We start from the raw sequence: 22,655 nt of genomic DNA, 5'->3' as shown, positions 1-22,655 counted from the left end.
TGCTGACGATGTAAAACTTTTTAAAACGTATACTTAAACAACCTAGTTTCTTGGTGTGATAGAAATGACATGCCATTGAACCTTAAAAAATGTAAAACGATGTGCTTTTAACGTAGATCTGTAGACCCTACTTCATACGCAATACAAAACTTTAGGTTGGAACAAGTATGTAGTTTTGTTGATCTAGGAGTAACAATGGACCCCAAACTCAATTTTAATCTTCACACATCTTCCACGGTTTTTAAAGCTAAAGGCGCTTTTAGTTTTGTTAAACTTTGGTCTAAAGAATTTAGAGATCCGTTTACCACAAAAATTCTTTTTACATCTCTGGTGAGGCCTATATTAGAGTATGCTTCTGTGGTTTGGAACCCTAGTTACCAAGTCCATTCAGATAAGTCAGAATCCGTTCAAAAATAATTTTTACTTTTCGCCTTAAATTATTTGCATTGGGATTCCAATTTAAATCTTCCCTCTTACACTAACCGCTTAAAACTTATAAATATCCCGACACTCGCTAGTCGTAGGGAGATGTTGGTATAATATTTCTTGTAAAACTCATGAATGGCTCAGTCTATAGCCCATCTCTCTTATCTGATATTAATTTTAACGTCCCCGCTCGCTCTACCAGGCAGTTTAGACCCTTACTTTTAAAATTTTCTAGAACAAATTTTGAGTTAAACGAACCGTTCCGCCGTATATTTCATGATTTCAATTCTCATTCTAGCACATTTGACCTAACAGACTCACTCTTTACCATTAAAAAATTATCTCATCTACTCTCAACCAGTAACATTTAAAAATTATAAACTTTAATTTAATTCTTCATTTTGGCTGTTGAAATTTTTGTTTCTGTAGCTGAGCAGCTTAAGATCGCAACGCTTAAAATTATCTTGCCTTTTATGACTCGGCTAATTCCGCTAGTTCGCGGATTGGGCCCCTCGCGTCGGTTGGGCGGGAGGAGGGTAATCGTTGGGTATTATATGCATACACTTGTGCTCACACAATTAAGCCACTTAAACATTATGGTGTACCAATTCATAAAAGATGAATTTTATTGATAAATCGAAAAAAAAGTTTCACAAAATTAAAATAAATTAGGTACTTAAACTTTATTGTACTTATAGTTTTGTAAAGGTAAATTTTAATGTAAAAGCAAAAATCTGTCTTCTTCTTCATTGGTATGTATTTTCCGTGCTCATATAATTAAGCCACCTGTAAAAATAAGCTGTCGGATAAAAGAATTCGATGTTTTGTTCAAAAAAACTTGTCTTATTTAGACTAATATTTTGTTGGGAATCCCTTTTGCAAAATTACTTCCCTACAGCGTTGGTTCATTGTATGGACCAGTGTGTTACATTGGTCCGGAGTAATTTTGCTCCATTCTTCCTTTAAAATTTGCCACAATGTAGCCTTATTTGGCGGTTTGCTCGCCGCAACTGCCCTTTTAATAATCCCCTATAGATTCTCTATGGGGTTTAAATCCGGGTTTTGGACAGGCCACTCAAGACACTTGATACGGTTCATCGCAAACCAGTCCTTAATGACCCTTGAAGAGTATTTGGGTCGTTATCCTGCTGAAATATTCAAGCTAGTGGTAAGTTATCGGCGTAATCTCCATTTAGATGTTCTGATAAAATGTCTCTGTATATACTGCCAGTCATTTTGCTCTCAATTTGTACAAGTGGTCATACTCCGCATGAAGTAAAACACCCCTATACCATGACTGATGATCCACCATGTTTGACAGTTTGGGTTCAGTTCTGGTAGTGGTGGTCGCCTGACATAGGGTCTACCGTCATTCCCAAACACATTAAATTTAGATTCATCACTCCATACCACTAGATCCCAGAATTTTGAGTCCTTTTGCAGATGTTCTCTCGCAAACGCTAGCCTTCGTTTGATGTTTCTTTTTGTAACGATCGGTTTGCTTCGTCCAATTCGCCCATTTAAGGAATTTTCCTGTAATCTTCGGCCGACTGTCTGTGCTGATACCCGTACACCATGATTTTGCTCAATTTGGGCTCTAATTTCGCTCGAGGTCAAAAAATGATCCACCTTGCTCATCCGTACTATCTGCTTGTCGTCGTTAGGAGTTGTTTTTCTGGGTTTTTTGAAGGGCAGATTTTCAAAAAACTTATGTTTTTTAAAAAATTGTAAAGCATTATTAACCTTTCCCCAAGAAAATGTTAAATATTCCACTGTTTTCGCAATATTTTTGAACTTTTGGTAATATTTCCATATGCCTCTTCTTTCACATGGAACTGAACTCTTGTTCTTACCCATTTTTTTAGAAAACTTTCAAAAAACACTTTTAAATTAAATGAAACCAGTAAACTCTTCACTTTTTTAATATTTTTTTTTACACAGATCGTGATTGCTAAGATTTCGTTACACTGGCTTAATTATATGAGCACACCCGACTAGATCACCTGCGAATTTATTTTAATTTTTTCGATAACCACGATACTTATTTCTCTGAATATGATCTTAAAAACTGCCCAATATATAATGGAAATTTTTTGCATACCGTTATACAAATGAAAAGCTAATTCGGTGAATTTATTTTAAGAAACGTAGTTTTAGCAATGGCTTAATTATGTGAGCACAAGTGTACATATATGTATATAAGTCATACATGGTTATGGTTATATACAGGTAAGGTTTCATAATTCATTTTATTTCAAAACTAGTTCATTTTCAAACTGCTAAAATCAATAATAAACCAACAGTAGCTTGTGATCATTGCCTTATTCCGACATGCTCCAAACACAACATAAGGACGTGTGAAAAGTGCTATTTTGCAAAATACAATGCCGAAGCTGACACGGACTCAGAAAATGATGGAGATGTGGGCAATACTCCAAAAACGTCTACACACAATCAAAATATATCAAAAAGACAGAGAAGAATTTCACCCATTTGAGCAGTTCGAAATTAAAACTTTATTTAATTTTCTTATTTTTCAATAAAAATACATGTGTTTCTAGATTAACCCAAGTTTCATTAAATTATTTGCATAAACAAGCGAAATATTGACTTTTCTATAAAAAAAAAACGTTTTAAAAGTTTAAATTTCCATACAAAATACATTACTGATTATCATTGAGTGCCCAAGTCACGAGATTAAGAATTAAAACATTTCTTCCAAGAAGACAATTATTAATTTTCTTAGAATAGCTCTTGCTTCGTTTAATCAAAGAATATGACTGAGTTAGTTTACAAAAGTTCTTAATCTTAAATACGAAATCAATAGTAAAAACAGAAAGCAAAATACAATTAAAATTCTATAGAATTCTTATCAGCAAAATTAATAAGTGCAACGCCTCTTAAGAATTTCGATCGTAAAAACATATTTACATACATACATGTATGTTTATATTAATATTTTGTATGATGGTGAAGTGGATATCATAACTCCCCCAACGTTAGCCTGAGGCTCCGACAAAGAGATTACATAAGTTCAGTTATTGTTTTTTATACAGATTATTATAATAGTACAGATAAAAATCATTAGAATTCCTATATTACTCCCAGTGTTTATTATATATAGCATTTCTAAAAAGATTATGTTTTACAGCCTTTATTGTTTCGTTAAAATGTATTTCGTTAAGATTTAAATTCGGGAGTGATATATTATTTTCTTTAACTCTTAATGCTAGTTTGTTTAGGATAAACATTTCTTTTACATTTATTTTATAATTTTCATAGATTTTTAAATTAGTTTCTACAAAGCAATTTTCATTTTTATCAAAAATGTTTTTAAATTTTCAAATATTCGTGGTTTTTCACAATTGGTAATAATTTTATCATGGTAATTCTTAAATATAAGTAAGCCTGGATAAATTTCTTTTTCTTCTTGGTTTTTCATTTAAGTCGTATTACAATTAGGTTCTCAATTTTTTGCAATGTTTGTTAAGCAGTTATCATTTATTTTTGTTAATTTCTTATGTTCGGTTCATATATTTCAAGTATATATATTAAGACAGTATTTTCGTTTAAAACTACAGTTTTATTTCGGATGTTTGGTAGTGGTTCAAATACAACTTCAGCGAATGTTTCATTTAAAAATTTTGGGATGCTCAATGTCAAAATTACTAACTTTTATTTATATGTAACGGATACTTTTGTGTGTAGGTGTGTCTTCTAAATTGAGAATTTTGTTTCGGATTTCGGTTTTAAACTTATTTATATATTATTGAATAGTTTTCTGTTGTTTGTTAATATGGTTTGTGATATTTAATATTTTGTTTTCTATGGAACTCCCCAGATAATTCATTTCGTTTAGGGCGATGATTGTTTCAGTCTTACTTTTTTCTAGAGTTTGAATTTTGTCCATAATTTCTTTTTCGTCATCACTATCCATTGTCCCTACTACAAATTTAAGTCCTTTCCCTATTGCGTTTACTAGTCCTCGTTTCTGTCTAAAATTAGGAATTAAGTTTTTAATTTTTGTCTTACATATGTATGTCCATGCTTTTGTTAACGCTTCCTAACAGAGGAGTAACATTTGTATATGTGTCCGAAAGTTTATGTATATTGTCTTGTAAAATATTTACTGTTTCAAAGTATTGAGTAGTGTTAATAATATGTATTACTCTTAAGTAGTTTTCAATAATTTCCGTGTCCTTCAGCTTAATTGGTATATAACCGTGGTTGTCTGTCAAGTCTTCAACTTCTAAGTATTGTGCTCCTGTGTCGAGTAGCACTGATGCGTAAAGTAATATAAGAAAAATCATCTGAAAAGGTGGTATGTTAGGAGTTTTGAAGTATTACGTTATTTAAATTTTGAAATTTTTTATTTCTTTTAATGTGTGATTTGTAATAATTATGTCCTCGATCTGTTATAACGTGTTCATTATCTAATCCGCTGACGGTTATTTTTCGAAATTTAGAATGATTTTTATCTCCTCTTTCATCCTTTAAATAAACAGGGCCTGTCTGAATTTCTACATTTTCGCATGTTTTGTTGAGTTTATTAATAGCTTTTTCTTTATTCTTTATTATTAGTTCTCTAATTATTTGATATTCGCTTGGGTCTATATTTCCATTTCTAAAATTAATTGGTTTCTTTCCGGTACTTGAATGGATTGTATTGTTATAAAACATAATTATTTTGTATATTTTTTGTTCTGTATTTTCTGTTTCTTTATTAGGATCATGTTTTAAAATTCTAATATGTTCATTGATAGTGTTGTGTAACCTCTCTACATCTGAGTTAGATGAATGATTATTATTTGACGTGTAATGTATCTCAATTTCTTGACCTCTAAGAAATTCCAGTAGAGGTAGAGATTTAAAACCTAGTTCATTATCTACAGCCAATTTCTTTATATTTCCACTATTGACAAATACTGCGTTAGGGCTAATTTAAATTCAATCCAAGATCTATTTTTAATTTTAATTGCCTGTGCAAATTTCGAGAATTTGTCGATAAACGTTAAAAATAGTGTTTTCTGTAAACTATAAAAACATCTACATACGTGAATAATTTCTCCAGGTTTCTCAGGAGTTCCAGTTATTTTATATTCTTGTTTGATTGGGTGCCTGTCATATTTTTCCTTGTTACAAATATAGCAGTTATTTATATATTGGGTTATTCGTATTCTTAGTTGGGGGTGATAGATTATTGTTTTCAATTCAACAAAGTTTTCATTTATTCCTCTGTGATTATTTCGTTTGTGTTCTTTTTCAAATTTTTCTGTTAACTGATTTTCATCTGCGATATCTTCTAGTAGCTTTTTACATCTAATGATTTTGAATTGCCTATTTTCGTTAAAATATTTCTTGGCTGTTTCAATGAAAATATTAAATAAAGATTCCTCTGTAATTAATATGGCATTAGTCTTATTAGGATTAAAATGTTTTTTTATTATGGTGATAAGTGTTTGTTCGTCGAATATTTTTGCAGTTATTGTTTTTCTTTTGTTTTTAAAAATATTTTCGTTTTTTTATTTTTAGTGATCCCGATACTGTTTTATTAAAAATTATTTGCCGTCGATAGAAATTTATTGGATAATTAGTTTCTAAAATGATATTTTCATTCTGAGTCATTTCGGCAGTTTCATCCATTTCAGTATTTTGGGTTTCTTCATTAATATTTATTTCAACTCTTGATAAGGCATCTGCATTACCATTTAAAACTTCCTTTTTATATTTTATTTCATAATCATATTCTTGTAAACGAAGTCTCCATCGGACCAATTTTGAATTCGGCTCTTTAATAGAAAATAGCCACGTTAATGGTCTATGATCCGTTTCTATCAGAAATCGCCTGCGAACAAATATGGTCTCAATTGTTGAGTAGCTCATACAATTGCTAGTAATTCTTTTTCTATAGTACTATAGTTTTGCTCATAATCATTAAGTGTTCTACTAGCAAAACAAATAGGATGTCCATCTTGGGACAGCAGTGCTCCCACTGCAAAGTTGCTTGCATCCGTTTGCAAAACAAACTTTTTATTGAAGTCTGGACATGCAAAGACAGGGGAAATAGGTAATAATTTTTTTAGAGTATCAAAACTTTCTTTATAATCAGGATCCTTATCATCGATTTTAGCGTCTTTCTTTAAATACTTTGTGATTGGTCGTGCAATTTTCGAGTAGTCTTTAATAAATTTGCGGTAATATCCTGCGAGACCTAAGAATTGCTTAATTTGTTTTTGGGTTGTTGGTAATGGAAATTTTTGTATGCATAAAATTTTATCTGGGTTTGGTTTTATTCCTGATTCAGTTACTATATGCCCTAAAAAACTAGTTTCTCTTTTCATAAATTCGCTTTTATCTAACTGGATCTGTAAATTTACTTCTTTCAAACGATTAAATACTTTTGTTATAGATTCCAAATGTTCCTGAAGTGAGGTTGAGAATATTATTATGTCATCGAGGTATACGAGACAAATTTTATTAATAAAATCACCTAGGACATTATTCATCAGCCTTTGAAAAGTGGCTGGTGCTGTTTTTAGTCCAAACGGCATACGAAGGAACTCGTAGTGGCCGCCTTCTACGTTAAATGCGGTTTTTGGAATATGTTTTTCATTTATTTCAATCTGATGGAAGCCTTTAGCAAGATCAATGGTCGTAAAATATTGACACCTTCCCAATTTCTCCAAAATTTCGTCGATGTTGGGAATAGGATATTTATCATCAATGGTGACTTCGTTTAGCTTACGATAGTCAACCACCAATCTCCATTTTTTCTTTTCGCTTGCATCCAGTTTTTTCGGTACAATCCATACTGGAGCTGAATATAGTGAATGGCTGGGTCTGATTATCCCGGCATTCAACATTTCTTTAATTTGTCTACCCACTTCTTCCTTATGAATGTATGGGATTCGATAAGTTTTTGTATTAATTGGAATGTTATTTACAGTCCTTATTTCATGTTTTATTGCATTGGTAAAAGTTAAATCGCTATTTTCTGAATAAAATATTTTTTTAAATTTGTTTATTAAATTTTTCCAAAATTCAATTTTTCTCCAAAATTATTTATAAGGACATTTTATATCGGTATTCTGCTTGAGACGATTGTCTCATGTCTCTATTTGTCACAATCTTCATTTAGTGACTCTGTTAGTCAGGAGTCTCATTTTGGTATTCTGGCAGATACAATATATTACTATACAGTATACTACTTTACTGTGTCTGCCAGAATACCAAAATGAGATTCCTGACAGGGTCACTAAATTACCATTGTGACAATTAGAGACATGAGACAATCGTCTCACGCAGAATACCGATATTAATGTCCACCCACGACTGTACATGACAATTTATTTATATTATTTCCCTAGCTCTACCTTGTAACCTACTTTTTATTATATCAGAGAAGAGAAGTTGGGACATTTGGTCATATTGCGTTAGTAAGGGGTGTATTCTATCTATAAGAGTAGTAAAGTTGTAAAGGACATTTCGTGTTCCGTTAAATTCAGGTAATGTTTTGAGGTATTTGATAAGGTCAAGGATAACAGAAGGTGCTTGGGTCATGATTAAAAATAAAATGAATTTTTATATGTAACACTTAAAATTTCACTTTGCAATTTCGCTTAATAATCTTAATGGTTCTCCTTTTTTTTGTCAAAATGATTAGTTTTTTTTTTAACAATAACTTTGTAAAACTTATACTTATAATATATGCAAATAACTCACTTTATGTGGGATTTTTCGTAAATGTTGTCTTCTTCACTTTACTTGTTGAAAATTGTTATGTAGGAATTTCGTAAACGTCTTCTTCGCTTTACTTGTTGAAAACTGTTATGTAGGATTTTTCGTAAATGTCTTCTTCGCTTTACTTGTTGAAAATTGTTAGTTGACTCGGCTTCTTCTTAACTTTGATGCCCTTTTTTTATTAATTGTTGATTTGTTCACTAAAATTTTACTTTTCACTACCTTAATTCTTTAAGGATAGTATACTGCCTTAATTCTTTAAGGAGTTTTTTTTTATAGTGTATTTCACTACCTTAATTCTTTAAGGATTTTATCATTATTTCTTTTTTTTTAATTTATTTGGTACGCGTTAATTATAGAAATAAAAAAGTCCTTGATTTTTCAAAGACACTTTTCCGCGTCTCCAATTAAAACATTTCTTCCAAGAAGACAATTGAAGCATGTTCGCGAATAACGTTGTAAGCGACAGATTTAGAAATGTGCAGGAAATGAAATAAACGTTTAAAGCTTAAAGTTTTATCTATTTTGGATTTTTTTTTTTATTTTTTCAATAGTAATCTGTCTATTTAGAATGAATAAATTGAAATAAAAAATTAATAAAATTGTTAAACTAATAAAAAAAAACAAAATTAAACTCTTTAAATGGAAAAACGTTTTATATCAAAAATTAAATGGATGTTATTCCACTATGCATAACATATAGTAGGATGGCGTTTGAAACGTTTTTCCGTCAACGTATTTGGAAAGTAAAGGTTTCAAAACCAAAAAAATTGTATTTCAGTAATACAAACAAACAAAGAAGGTTATAAACAAAACGGAAAATCTTTTATTTCAAATAAATTTAAACGATATTTCCGCAAAATGTAATTCACAACGGATATGTAGTAAATAGTACAGAGTATCAATATATGTATTGGTTTATCTTTCATGGCAACTGTTTATAAAACTGTGCACAGTTTTCTGGTAAATACGACGCCATTGCCAGAAGGTCCTACTTCTTTTCATCACTTACTTTTATTGTATCATTCCTGAGCATTGGCAAAGTAACGGGTGATTTTTTTGAGGTTAGGATTTTCATGCATTAGTATTTGACAGATCACGTGGGATTTCAGACATGGTGTCAAAGAGAAAGATGCTCAGTATGCTTTGACATTTCATCATGAATAGACTTACTAACGAGCAACGCTTGCAAATCATTGAATTTTATTACCAAAATCAGTGTTCGGTTCGAAATGTGTTTCGCGCTTTACGTCCGACAAATTTTGTTCAGCGATGAGGCTCATTTCTGGTTGAATGGCTACGTAAATAAGCAAAATTGCCGCATTTGGGGTGAAGAGCAACCAGAAGCCGTTCAAGAACTGCCCATGCATCCCGAAAAATGCACTGTTTGGTGTGGTTTGTACGCTGGTGGAATCATTGGACCGTATTTTTTCAAAGATGCTGTTGGACGCAACGTTACGGTGAATGGCGATCGCTATCGTTCGATGCTAACAAACTTTTTGTTGCCAAAAATGGAAGAACTGAACTTGGTTGACATGTGGTTTCAACAAGATGGCGCTACATGCCACACAGCTCGCGATTCTATGGCCATTTTGAGGGAAAACTTCGGACAACAATTCATCTCAAGAAATGGACCCGTAAGTTGGCCACCAAGATCATGCGATTTAACGCCTTTAGACTATTTTTTGTGGGGCTACGTCAAGTCTAAAGTCTACAGAAATAAGCCAGCAACTATTCCAGCTTTGGAAGACAACATTTCCGAAAAAATTCGGGCTATTCCGGCCGAAATGCTCGAAAAAGTTGCCCAAAATTGGACTTTCCGAATGGACCACCTAAGACGCAGCCGCGGTCAACATTTAAATGAAATTATCTTCAAAAAGTAAATGTCATGAACCAATCTAACGTTTCAAATAAAGAACCGATGAGATTTTGCAAATTTTATGCGTTTTTTTTTAAAAAAAGTTATCAAGCTCTTAAAAAATCACCCTTTATAATTCGCATAATTTATGTTTTTTTTTGAGCGCAAATTATAAGAAGTCCATGTTTCTGCTATATTATGCTGCTACGCATTTTAAGTGTGTTTGGATCGTATCTAGAAATTTGTATCCACTTTGCAGCAGTTATTTTGCACAAAGGATTTCTATATAAATGTTTGACTAGCATCTCGAAGTTTTTAAATTCATACAGAGCCATTTGATGAATCTGCAATGGATTCGAAGGCCTTGCAAAATGAATCATATGACACACATCTGCCTGTGTATAAAGTTCAGCTCTTTTTTCTCTTTTTCGATAAGTGCAAAATCCCGGTCGCATGGCAGAAAGCTGTGCCCTGAAGTAAGAAATTTTTGATTCACTTCAGAAAAGTATTTGATCAGAAGGCTGTGGCACAAAGCAATCATAGTCCATGACTACGGTATTTTGTGAATTTTTGCCAGCGTTGGAATCATCTCGAAGTTGCGCATATGCTTTATCTGCTTGCTCGTGATGAGCTGTCGCCAATTTTTGAATATTTTCAAATCGTTCCGTATTTTCAGCGGCAATCATATCAATAAAATACTTGTCACAAACCTTGCAAGTATCACTTCTTGGGAAACCAAATCGTAGTTTGTGTTCTGTATGAAAAATGTGCTTACTTATATGTGCTGTACGAAATTTGGGTATCCGGATATTTAACTTTGTATAACTCGTACATTGTTTTAATATTTAAATTGGGGTTAAGACAATTTTTCGTGATGTTGAACGACCATAGTGACTTTCTTGGCTGGGAATGCTTACTATGTGTTCATCAACGCTCAGTTTTTCCTGTTCTATGATTTTGTGGGGACGATTTTCATGTTTTCCTCGCTGATCATCAATGTTTTTCCCATATTTTACTTTTTCAACCAAAATTTTAACTCTGCGCTGCGTTATCTTCATATTTTAAAATAAAAAGTAAAGTAAAAATCAACGAAAAACAACAACAAGAAAATATTTACCTGAAATGTGTGACAAAACATTTTTTTGCACACTCTCTTTCTTTTTCCGTTTGAAAGCACCAAAAAATAAAATACTGTTGTATTTCGTATAGAACTCCCCTCTTCAACTCTTCTTCTTTTAGGCTCGCTCAATTCAAGAAGTGAGGATAGAAATAAACATTTCTCGTTATAATTGTTGCTATAAAAGTTATCAAAAAGGTTCTTCATTTGTTCATTATCAAGTTTTGCACAATGGAAATTACAATGGCAATCAAAAATCTATTACAAAATAGTTCAAAATGTATATGAAATAAAAATTATGTACTTAAAACGTTTTTCCACTATACCTGCTTTGGGACATTTTTTGCTGGTATAACTTGTTTTTTTCTATTAATATAAGATTGCTCACTATTTCTTAGCTTTTTATTATTGAAATCTTTCCAATTTTCTAAATTTATTTTCCTTTTGGAGCCTCTAACACACTTATCAAGCACACGAGAACACTCAGTTTTTGCCATTGTACACACAATAAATAAGTCACTTGAAACGTTATTCCACTGAGTGCTTGTATTAAAATGCGATTTGAATACGAACAAGTGCAATAATATGCCTAATTTTGATTTGGATTGATTGAAGAGAGCCATTATAACAGTAATCTGCAAAAAAACCGGTTTTGAAAAAATTGTCGCTTACAACGTTATTCGCGAACATGCTTCAATTATTAATTTTCTTAGAATAGCTCTTGCTTTATTGAATCAAGAAATATGACTGAGTTAGTTTGCAAAAGTTCTTAATCTTAAATACGAAAACAATAGTAAAAACAGAAAGCAAAATACGAGGTGTGTTCAAAAAGTATCGCGAATATTGAATTCTCGTGTGTTACGTATATTCGAATTTCGAATTTTTGTGGCGTTATGTTGGTACTCATGTCTCTCACTTATGCCGACAAGCTCGGCCATTTTGAATGTTCATTTAATTGCTGACAGCTGCTTTGCTTGCACGTGTTTTAGATCGTCTTCGATTTTTACCTATCAAAAAAATTGCACCACGATAACGCCCCTGCTCACACATCGTTGCTTGTGCGCGACTTTTTGGCCAAAAACAACACACTAATGATGCCGCAGCCACCGTATTCCCCAGATCTGCCCCCTGTGACTTTTTCTTCTTCCTTAAACTGAAGAGGCCCATGAAAGGACGACGTTACGCTTCTATTGACGAGATAAAGACGGCATCGAAGGAGGAGCTGAGGAAGATAAAAAAACGATTTTTTGAAGTGCTTCGAAGATTGGAAAACCGTTGGCACAAGTGCATAATATCTCATGGGGATTACTTTGAAGGGGACAAAATAGATATTCATGAATAAATAAATAATTTTTGAAAAAAACACAAAATTCGCGATACTTTTTGAACACACCTCGTAGTGGCTGAGCCGATATCTTTCGTTGTGTGCTAAGTCAAAAAGTCCATCGCATTCATGATTAAGTGGGACAGCTCATTATTGTGATGAAAAGTCCAAGGATCTTTTGAAACAATTGCTCCGCTTAGATACCGCAAAACTTCCAAGCAGTGTTCTCCATTGATCGTTTGACTTTTTGGAATGAATTTATTGTGAGCCGCTACATCGCGTTGATTTTTGACCGATTTTGAAGTGGAGTTCTTGGCTAAGTTTTGCAGCGTTATTCATTAGCCAGTTTGACAGCTTCGACATCATAGTCTACTTATAAGCCTGATAACATGATCCAAGTAGAGGTACTTTTTCCAATAGTCTCTTTTTTGACAGATCACGCATCAGTCGTGTTAAGCAGTCGTGCTATTTTTGTTCAATATTTTCTGAACAATTCCGCTTCGATTCAGACTTTGGAGCAAAACATCGCGCGTGTCATTCGCCAGTTAAAAGTTGTAATGCTCGAACGAGACATCGAAAATTGAACTCAACGTATGGACCATCTGGGTCGTAGCCGCAGCCAACATATAATATATATTTTACTTTACTATGCTCCCCCTTACTGTGTTACTGTACTAGTTAACGGTCTTTCAACTTTTAATTTCCCATATCCAAATATCTGCCCTCATTTCTCCTTGTCTACATTATATTCTCCATTTTCGTACGTTTATATTCCATTTTCTCTATTATTTTTCGGAAAAATTCCGCCAACTCGATATATTCATATGTGCTACATAAGGGAGGTAGGAGTATTCCGATCTTTTAATACTAAAGTTTTATATAATATATGGTGGCTAAATGAGTAGCGACGTCGCATCACATCTGCATCAATTCATCACACCGGATCGCCTATTCACCTCATCACGCGAGCGAACACCACACATTAACACACATACACGCACATGCACCCAAACGCAGTTTAATTAGAACAAAAGGAATAGAGAAAGCAGCTCGCGCACCTTTCGTTGATACGACGTCGTCCAAGCAGCATCGCTCTTCGCTTATCGCAGCATCCCGGTTCCCGTCCGCTACCCGCATTTAAATATTTAAAGTTTTTCACTTAATATTAAAGTACTTTTCATAATAACTTTCCTCAATGTGTATATATGTACATATAATATATATTTAACGGTCTGAAACCTAGTGTTTAGTAAATTGAAATTCATTTTATAATAATACTCTTAAGTTAATTTGAAGGAAATAAAAAGTTTATAACGATTTTCGAAATTTAGTGCATTTTTCCTTACAACAATAATTGTGAGTGGCCGATAAGGTGAGTTTAATGTACATGGTCCTTCGAGCCGGAAATATTTAATAAAATTATAGTAAATTGTAAAAATACTTGTCCTGTTTACTAAATGTACCGGTATAATTATGTATACCCTGTATATAGCATTTGCCTCCAAGTTTTTAACACCAGGAGAGAAACTCCGTTAGTTTATGAGATATCGATTTGAAGTTTTGCACACATCTTTTTCGACTCAAAAAGTTGCTTATTTGTGGAAACCGCCGATATCGGACTACTATAGTGTATAGCTGCCATACAAACCGACTGCTCAAAATCAAGTGCTTGTACTCGTATGGAAACGTTTTTTATTTCGAAAGATATCTTCATAAAATTTGGCATAGATTATTTTCTAAGACAACGACATAATAAAGTAATAAATAATAAGAAATTTTTCAAATCAAACCGCTATATCATATAGCTGCCATATAAACTGAACTATAGAAGTTAAATGCTGGTATGAAAAACTTTTTCATTTTGTGAGATATCTTCACAAAATTTGGCCTGGAGCATTATCTAAGGAAATAATGCAATTATTGAAGAATTTATTCAGATCGGATTACTATAACTTATAGTTGCCATACGAACTGAACGGTCGAAATTAAATGCTTGTATGAAAAACTTTTTCATTTGGTAAGATATCTTCACAAGATTTGGCCTATGTTATAAGCTAAAATAAGGTTATGATATCTGAAGAAATTTTCTCGATCGGTGTACTATAGCATATAGCTGTCATACAAAATGAACGAAAAAAAATCAAATAATTGTAAAAAAAGTTTTTTGTTCTGCAATGATATCTCCACGAAACTTGGTATAAATTATCACTCAAAGCAACGCTATAATAGTTGAAGAAATTTTTGAGATCGCACGACGCTGTCATCGATCAAAATCAAATTTTCGCATGAAAAAATCTTTATTTATTAAGACTATTCTACAAAAATTAAATTTTAAATTTGTTTTTTTTAATTCTTCTATCTGCCACAATCATTTAAAAATTTTATATTTTAATTATTCAAAAAAAATTGTCTCACTCTAATGCGATTGCAATTACTGTATAAGCACAAAATCTCCACATATGCTCCTATGCAGCACATAATGAAAATATTACAATGATAATCTCTTCGCGTTTGCACAGCTTATATGAGTAACAAACCAAAAAGTATGTCTGAGTGTGTGTGTGAACACACAAACTACTGTTAATACAGCGCCGCCAAACTCGCACTCAAACACTTAGCCCTCCAGCACTTTCGACATTTTTTTTTTTGCCATTCACGTCACTCGCCACAATTTCGGGTTGCACTATTTAACCGCATAATTGCGGCCACTTTCATACCACTCCGCCGACCAAACGAGCGACTACTGATTTCCCAGCGACTAGCCGACAATTGACCTCCCTTGTCTTCCTGCACAATAGCACAGCGGCAAATTCGCTATATTAATGGCAGCACTACCGTCGCGCTGCGCTGTGACCGCGGTTATTATTGCTCGCTACAGATGCACTCCACAATATCAACGTTATCCTTGTTGTTGGCAACTGTCGCGCTGCCGCGTGATTTGTTGTTTACTGTTTGTCGCCATGATCTCCAACTTCCGGCCGCAACGGTCTGTTCGCCTTCCGTTGACATGGAAAAAATAAGTAACAAAAACAACGAATGCTAAATTTCTACAAAACGCACACACATGTGTTTATGTGTGTGTGAATATGTGTTTTTGTTAGTACAAAATTGCGCTCAGCAGCTACTTTAATGGCGGCAAAAGTCATGGCCGCAGGTGTCAGCCAAAAATGTGGAATAATACTTACATATATAATATTAACACGTTCGCGGACGTGAATGCTATAGCATTCATTTTCATACTGATGCAAAATGACGTGAATGCTATAGCATTCAAACTTTAAAGCCAATTTTTATTCATTTAATTTTATATAATCTTAAGTTTTTGAAATTAATACACATTTCGAAATAATGACCAATTGGTTCATTAGATACTTTCATATTATTTTATCTTTTCTCAGTGTATTTACAAATTTATTCACGTCATTCTGGTTGAAAAATACTATCTATATCGTCGTGGATGCTATAGCATTCATTGTATATAACGGTTAAAATACGATGTTCTGACTACTCTTATAATATATGTCTAATTAGATTTCGGATATTACAACTAGTTTCAAAAATAATTGCCTGTATATTTTTGCAGCTCCCTAAAATTTTTTGCGTCCGCGAACGTGTTAACATATAAGTTACTGTGTGTGTATGTAATTTCCTTCAGAAATAAAAACTGAAAACACATTATAAATATATGAATATGTATGGTATGCGTAAGTATATGGCGATTATGTGACGCGCTCACGAAGTTTTGTTGTAAATTATTGAAAAAGTTACAACACGCGCCGCATTCAGTAAGCTGGCCATGCATAAAGCATGTGTTCACAAATATGGAAAATTTATTTAAAATTCGTTGAAATAAGATACTAATAGGCTAGGAAGAAAGTTTCAAAAAAGTATAGTTGTTTAAAAATATATTTATATGGTTTTATGAACTTACTGAGAGGATAGGTTCACAAATATTTTTTCATTGGCCGCGGACATGGACAGAAAAGTAGAGCAGGACGAAATAAAATTAACCACACAGTAATAAAAATAGTTCATTGACCTTGATTCAAGGTTTTTGTATTTAAGAACAATTATCAAAAGTTCTAGTTAGTCAAATAACTTTTCAGTTACATATATATTAAATTTCTTAACATATTAGGTATTGAAAGATATTAATAACAAATTTTCCAAAAAGGTTTGATTAGGTTATACTGGCCATCTATCACGAAATATATAGACCTACTTGTCATTAGTGTTACTGAACAGAAGTTAAGTATAATACGAGCTGAAGTATTCGTCACATAGGACGGCAACGCTTCTCTTTAACTTTAAGAGCGACTTGATATCTAACTTTGATCGTTCATCTCATATCTTGTACAGCGAAGCTGCTAGACATCTAAGACGAGTTTATAATAAGGCTGGGCATGGAAGGCGCTCTCATGCTTATTTCTCTGCACTTTCTGCATGTATCGTCATTACTAATGCTTATCCTGCTGAAATATGAGGTCAGTAAATTATCACTTCCTCCCTGCTTCTAAGTGTATTCTCTGACGAATTACGATATGAGATTATTGCTTTCATTGCTTCTTGGCTTGGTTTAGGTCATTTGCAGCATTCTTGATATGGTTTAGGTCATTTGCAGCATTGTAAGCTATCTCAGCAGCTTTTTTGAATGCGCAGATTTCTGCCTTTAAGATTGAAGGATCGCAAAGAACCTAGTTCCGCGCAATAGATCACGGTGCGGATTCCATCAGACTGTTTCGATCTGTCCATTTAGTTGTTAAAAGTTTCACCAGCGCTTCTGCGCCATCTACAAGGTTTGACAATTAAGTAATGAGACTGATTTTATTGCCGCGCTTGTGGTGAACCTGTGACCTTGAAGTTCCCTTTTTATTTATTAAGCAACCCTCTCCTCTCCATTGATATATGCACCATTGCTTTAGCTTGTTTAGTTCGCCTGCTGTGTCAAGTTGAGTAGACGTGTGTTTGTAGTGCTCGTCACGAAAATGGAAAAACGAAATCAAGAGCAACGCGTCGCGATAAAATTTTGCGCCAGATTGGGCGAAACAGGTTCGGAAACGTACGCTAAAATTGTAAGAGTGTATGGTGATAGTACTTTTAGTCGTGTCCAGGTGTTTCCATTTCGACAATGGTTGTCTCCGTGCGCCCCCCGCCCGAAAAAAGCTCGCATGAGCAAGTCGAAGGTGAAAATGATGATTATTGCCTTTTTTGATAGCCGTGGAGTCATCCACAAAGAATTCGTTCCACCGGGAAAAACTTTGAATCAAGTCTACTATTGCCAAGTACTTGAAAGATTGCGAAAACGAGTCAACAGGGTGCGCCCAGACATCGCTCGTATCTGGATCCTTCATCACGACAACGCGCCGTGCCACACGTATTTGGCCTCTAAAGGGATCGCCGTGTTCCAACAGCTGCCTTATTCGCCCGACATGTCACCCTGTGACTTTTTTTGTTTCCTAAAACAAAATCGGTGGTCAAAGGAACCCATTTTGAGTCGATTACGGACATCCAGGCGGCCGTGACGAGGGTACTCGCGGACACCTCAGTCGTAGCGTTCCAGAAATGTTACGAAGCATGGAAAACGCGCTGGAATCGTTGTATAGCTGCCCAAGGGGCATACTTTGAAGGAGATGGCAGAGTTGTAGAATAATTTTGAAATATACGGTTTTTATGGAATCAGTCTCACTACTTAATTGTCATACTTCGTATTATCTTCTAATGTGACTTGATATCCGCTCCAACGGTATACTGTATGATAATTGGCAGACAGAGGTCCACCAAACGTCAACTCTGTAGAGCCTCAGGTTGCCATGTCGAAATTTTGTACGTCCTTGTAAAAAGTACTTAAGCTTCTTATCGGCATTAACCTCTAGGCTGGCCAATACTGTCCATGCAGCTCATTAGACCTTTTATCCATGCTACGATAGCGAGCTCCAGTTGGGCTTTATGACGATTACGCCATTGAAGACATTGTTGAATGCTCCACTTATGCCAGCAAAGAGAGGTAGGCATATTCCTTATGATAGAGTTCTTTCTTTTGAAGCCGTTTCGAACGTCTAAAGTCGCTAAAAGATCTATTCGTTTGTATTTGGGGCATTTACGCCCTGCGACTTCTACACTTTTAATGACGCTTCGGATAGGGTTAAGTAGTCTTCACGTTGTATCGAGTATGTATATCAGGCGGTGCTGATAACAAGATGGGATCTCCTTGCTAATCTATATTACGAGTAAAGTTATAGCCCACGATTGGTCACACAATTTTCCAGCATTAGCACTTTTTGCATTTTACCTGCATTTTCTTAAGATTTCTTTACTCAAATATTAAGAGCTATATGTATGAGTTAGCCTTTCTACTATTTATTCGTAAACCTAAAGATGGAACCTGAGCCTACCAATTTAAATACAGAAAGAATTGGAAAAGCTTGCAAAAACTAAGAGGACTCTTTTCAAAATATTTTAATATTTTACAAAGACAAAAAAGTAACATAGGACCAATTTCATTTTTTCGAAATATTGTGAGATTTAAACATTGCCTCTAAACTAACTCACAACAACTAATAACCATAGAATGCAATAAAAATATTTATAATACTTATTACATACTAACAAAACGTATTTGCTTCATTTTCTTTCTTTACAAAACTCCTGTCAACCAACGACGTCAACCCACAAACACAACTCAACCCAACGAAACAACTCCACTTGCTCGCTTCGCTTGTATTAATTGCCAATTAATGACATTGAAACAATCTGCTGAACCAACACACCGACACATCAACAACGATTATAATAACAACAAATTAATAATGGTGTCGACAATCGCTGCATGGTGCCGAACGCAATAACAATAAAAACAACACTTCTGAAAACCAAACGCACTTTAACGACGCAAACAAACGCAACAATAACAATTATGCTGGCGATGATGATACTATAGCTGTTGGTGATTTCACCGACGGCGTGATGATTTTATGGATGGCTTGATGTGGTGGACGCTGACAACGACGACGATGATGGCGCTGAAAATTGTGATATAAAATTCTGTTGGGATTGGAAATGTACAAAAATGTAATTGTGCTAAATTGAACACTGACATTGAAAAATTAACATTTATAATGGAAAATAAAAAATTTATGTAATATAAAAAAATGAAATTAAAAAAAATAAAATAAAATCTTAAATCAAAATATTAAATTATAAAAAAATTCACAATTAAAAAAAATAATTTCAATTGTGTAATTAATAAAAAAATTATTTAATTACAACATCAATAAAATAAATTATTAATTTATTTTTTTAATCAATAACATTAAACTATAAATAAATAATTAATTTTGAAAAAAAATATTGAAATTTAATAATAAAAATTAATTAAAAATTTATAAACAATAAAATAAATTATTAAAATTTAATATAATATATAAAAAATTAAAAATACTAAAAATGATCATATATAATTTTAAACATTGAAATAACAAACATTAAACAATTTACATTTTTTTATTTTTGTATATAAACATTAAACTCTGAACAAATTATCAAGAATAATTGTTTATAATTTTAATTAAATTAAAAAAAAATTAAATTCAAATAAAAAAAATATAAATGAAAACTAAACGTATACAAACTAACAAAATAAAAAAATATAATTTAAAATGTAAAAAATACACGCAATTTATACAAAACAAAACACAATATATAATAATAAAAATAATAAATAATATAATACAAATTATTAAAAAATAAATTTTAAATAAAAAAATTTCAAAAATTTAATTAAATTACAAAAATTTAAAATAAAATGAAAAAAAAAATAAAACAAAATGTTAAATAACAAATAATAAATAAAAAATAAAAATATGTTAATAAAAAAATACAAATAAATAATTCAAAATGTAAAAAAACAATAAATTAAAAAAAACAACAAAATAAAAATAAAAAATATACGTAATATATAAATAAATAAAAATATATATTTTTATACATATAAGTAATAAACTTTGAATTAATCAACGAAAAATATTTTTATCAAAAAAAAATAAAAATAAAAAATCAAACAATATATTAATAATTAAAAATTTAACAAATATTGAAATATTACTTTCCTTTTTTAACAAATAAATATTAAGCTTAAAAAAAATCAACGCAAAAAATATTTATTTAAAAAAAATTAAATTAAATGTTACTGTCATAATATCATTCAAAGACTAAATATATTCAAATTCAAATCAAGATATTAATACTTATCAGAAATAAAATGTCCGCTCACTGCTCAATCCCACACAGACAATATATGCATACAAATATTGTACTACAAAAAGAGCAATCGTTTCAAAGATCATCATACAAGTATGCGTACACATGCGTCTCCCGAAAACCCTACAAACATTGTTCTCCAAAAACAACAATCGTCTCAAGAAGCATCAGAAATCAATATGGCAGCCAAATTGCCGACGTCAAAATTTATAGAAAATTACACAACCACATAATTTTCATTCATGAACGCATGCACAAAGTTGATTCATTAATTTTTTGACACGAAAAACGAGAGTATTTTTAGTTTAAGTGAATTATTTTTGGCTATGTTTTGTTTTAGTTTATTAGTTAAGATAAACACTTATAATATAAACCTTGAATTCTATAATAAAACTTTTTATTATTGTATTAAAAACTGCGTTGTAATAAACACTTAAATGTTGATAGAATCGCTGTTTACTTATTTTTGACGCTCACAGTACATACATACATATGTGTCCAGTCAATCCCGGTTAAGTAGTTTTCCGCTTAAGTGTCCCTCCAATCCCTCTTAACGTTCTGTATGCCTTGCTACATCTCAAGCTTTGCTTTTTGAAATACATAGAAATTATTGTTTTAAGTACGACTCGCTTATTGTATTATATTTTTATTTTTAACAAACCACAAACATCTGTTTGTTTGATTGTGACACATTACCGGGATTGACTGTACTTGTCAAGCAAAGTAAAAAATATTTTACAATTCAAAAATATTTTCACGCGGCTTGCAAAAATCTGTGTCGATATGTCTGCAAGCTCATACATAAACATACATATTTACACTGGTTGTAGGCGAAGTTGTCACTGCGGCAAGGGAATCGGAGGCCGTTCGTTTTTTTTTTTTTCATCACAGCTCGGATTTTCTACCAACAACACAATGTTGTGACGCTTTGTCGTCGCGTCAGTCCTTCGACACATTGACTTTTTGACAAAACGTGAAGTTCGGCCATAGGTATGAAATAATGGTTTACATCAAAGTTGTGTGTCGACAAATTTACAAACATTGTGCGTACGATTCTTTAAAATTTGTTTACGTGCACACAAAATTGCATACATATGTGAATATGTGTACATTATGCGTATAGTTTTTTTTTAATCTTTTTACATGTACACATAAATACATGCATATGTTTTTTTTTTTTTTTTTTTTTTTTTTATAAATTATTTGTACAATACTTAATATTCTACAAATAAATATCTAGCAGCACTAGCAGCAGAGGCCTTCGGCTGTCTGTTAAGCTATGTATATACATGTAAATATATGTTTAATTTAATATTAAAGCAGAAGTGAAAGGATAGATTAGTACTTAGGAAGTAGGGTTAGTGAGTTAATTAATTATCTTTATATTCGTCGAAGTAGATCTGTTTCCTTAAGAAAATTATAAATCATATTCACATTTTTGGCGGTGGGCTCATTCAGAAGCTGGAATGGATCGGCCGAATTAAAAATCTCATGTCTAATTGTTGCAGTTATAGGGCAAGCGGTTAATATGTGTTCTATCGTTGCGTTTTCGTCGCAGAATGGGCAGTTTCCATGAGGGGCACGTTGCAATAAATAAGCGTGTGTAATTATGGTGTGTCCCAGACGTAAGCGGGTAAAGGGCTTGATGGCGCGTAAGGTGATATCGGCAGTGTAGGTCGGCTTAATTCTGAACGGGTTGATTTTCGAATAGTGATGAATATATCCACTCCAATTATCTTTTGCTGATTTTTTCCTTAGGCGTGTAATCTCAGTTATAATGTCTTGTTTTGTGAAATAAGGAAAAGTTATGGTTGGTGTATTTGCTGCATTTTTCGCAGCTGCGTCTGCTTTTTCATTACCAGATATCCCTGTGTGCCCCGGGATCCACATCAGTTTCAGTTTGTTTGGATATTTTAAAAGATTGTTGCGTATGG

At 32.7% G+C, this 22,655-nt stretch overlaps 1 long non-coding RNA gene across 1 annotated transcript in view; it reads left to right on the top strand.

The window, feature by feature from the left end:
• The window catches only part of LOC125775637 (uncharacterized), a 38,506-nt gene extending 17,336 nt beyond the window's left edge, over positions 1-21,170 (top strand). The window contains exon 2 of the long non-coding RNA XR_007421215.1: positions 19,403-21,170. This is a non-coding gene — a long non-coding RNA (uncharacterized LOC125775637). The remainder of the gene's footprint in view (positions 1-19,402) is intronic.
• Positions 21,171-22,655: the final 1,485 nt, after the last annotated feature.

The sequence above is a fragment of the Bactrocera dorsalis genome, chromosome 1 (genome assembly GCF_023373825.1).
Source record: "Bactrocera dorsalis isolate Fly_Bdor chromosome 1, ASM2337382v1, whole genome shotgun sequence".
Lineage (NCBI taxonomy): Eukaryota > Metazoa > Arthropoda > Insecta > Diptera > Tephritidae > Bactrocera > Bactrocera dorsalis.
The sequence above is the reverse complement of the archived record's forward strand: the minus strand, read 5'-3'. Positions and strand labels throughout refer to the sequence as shown.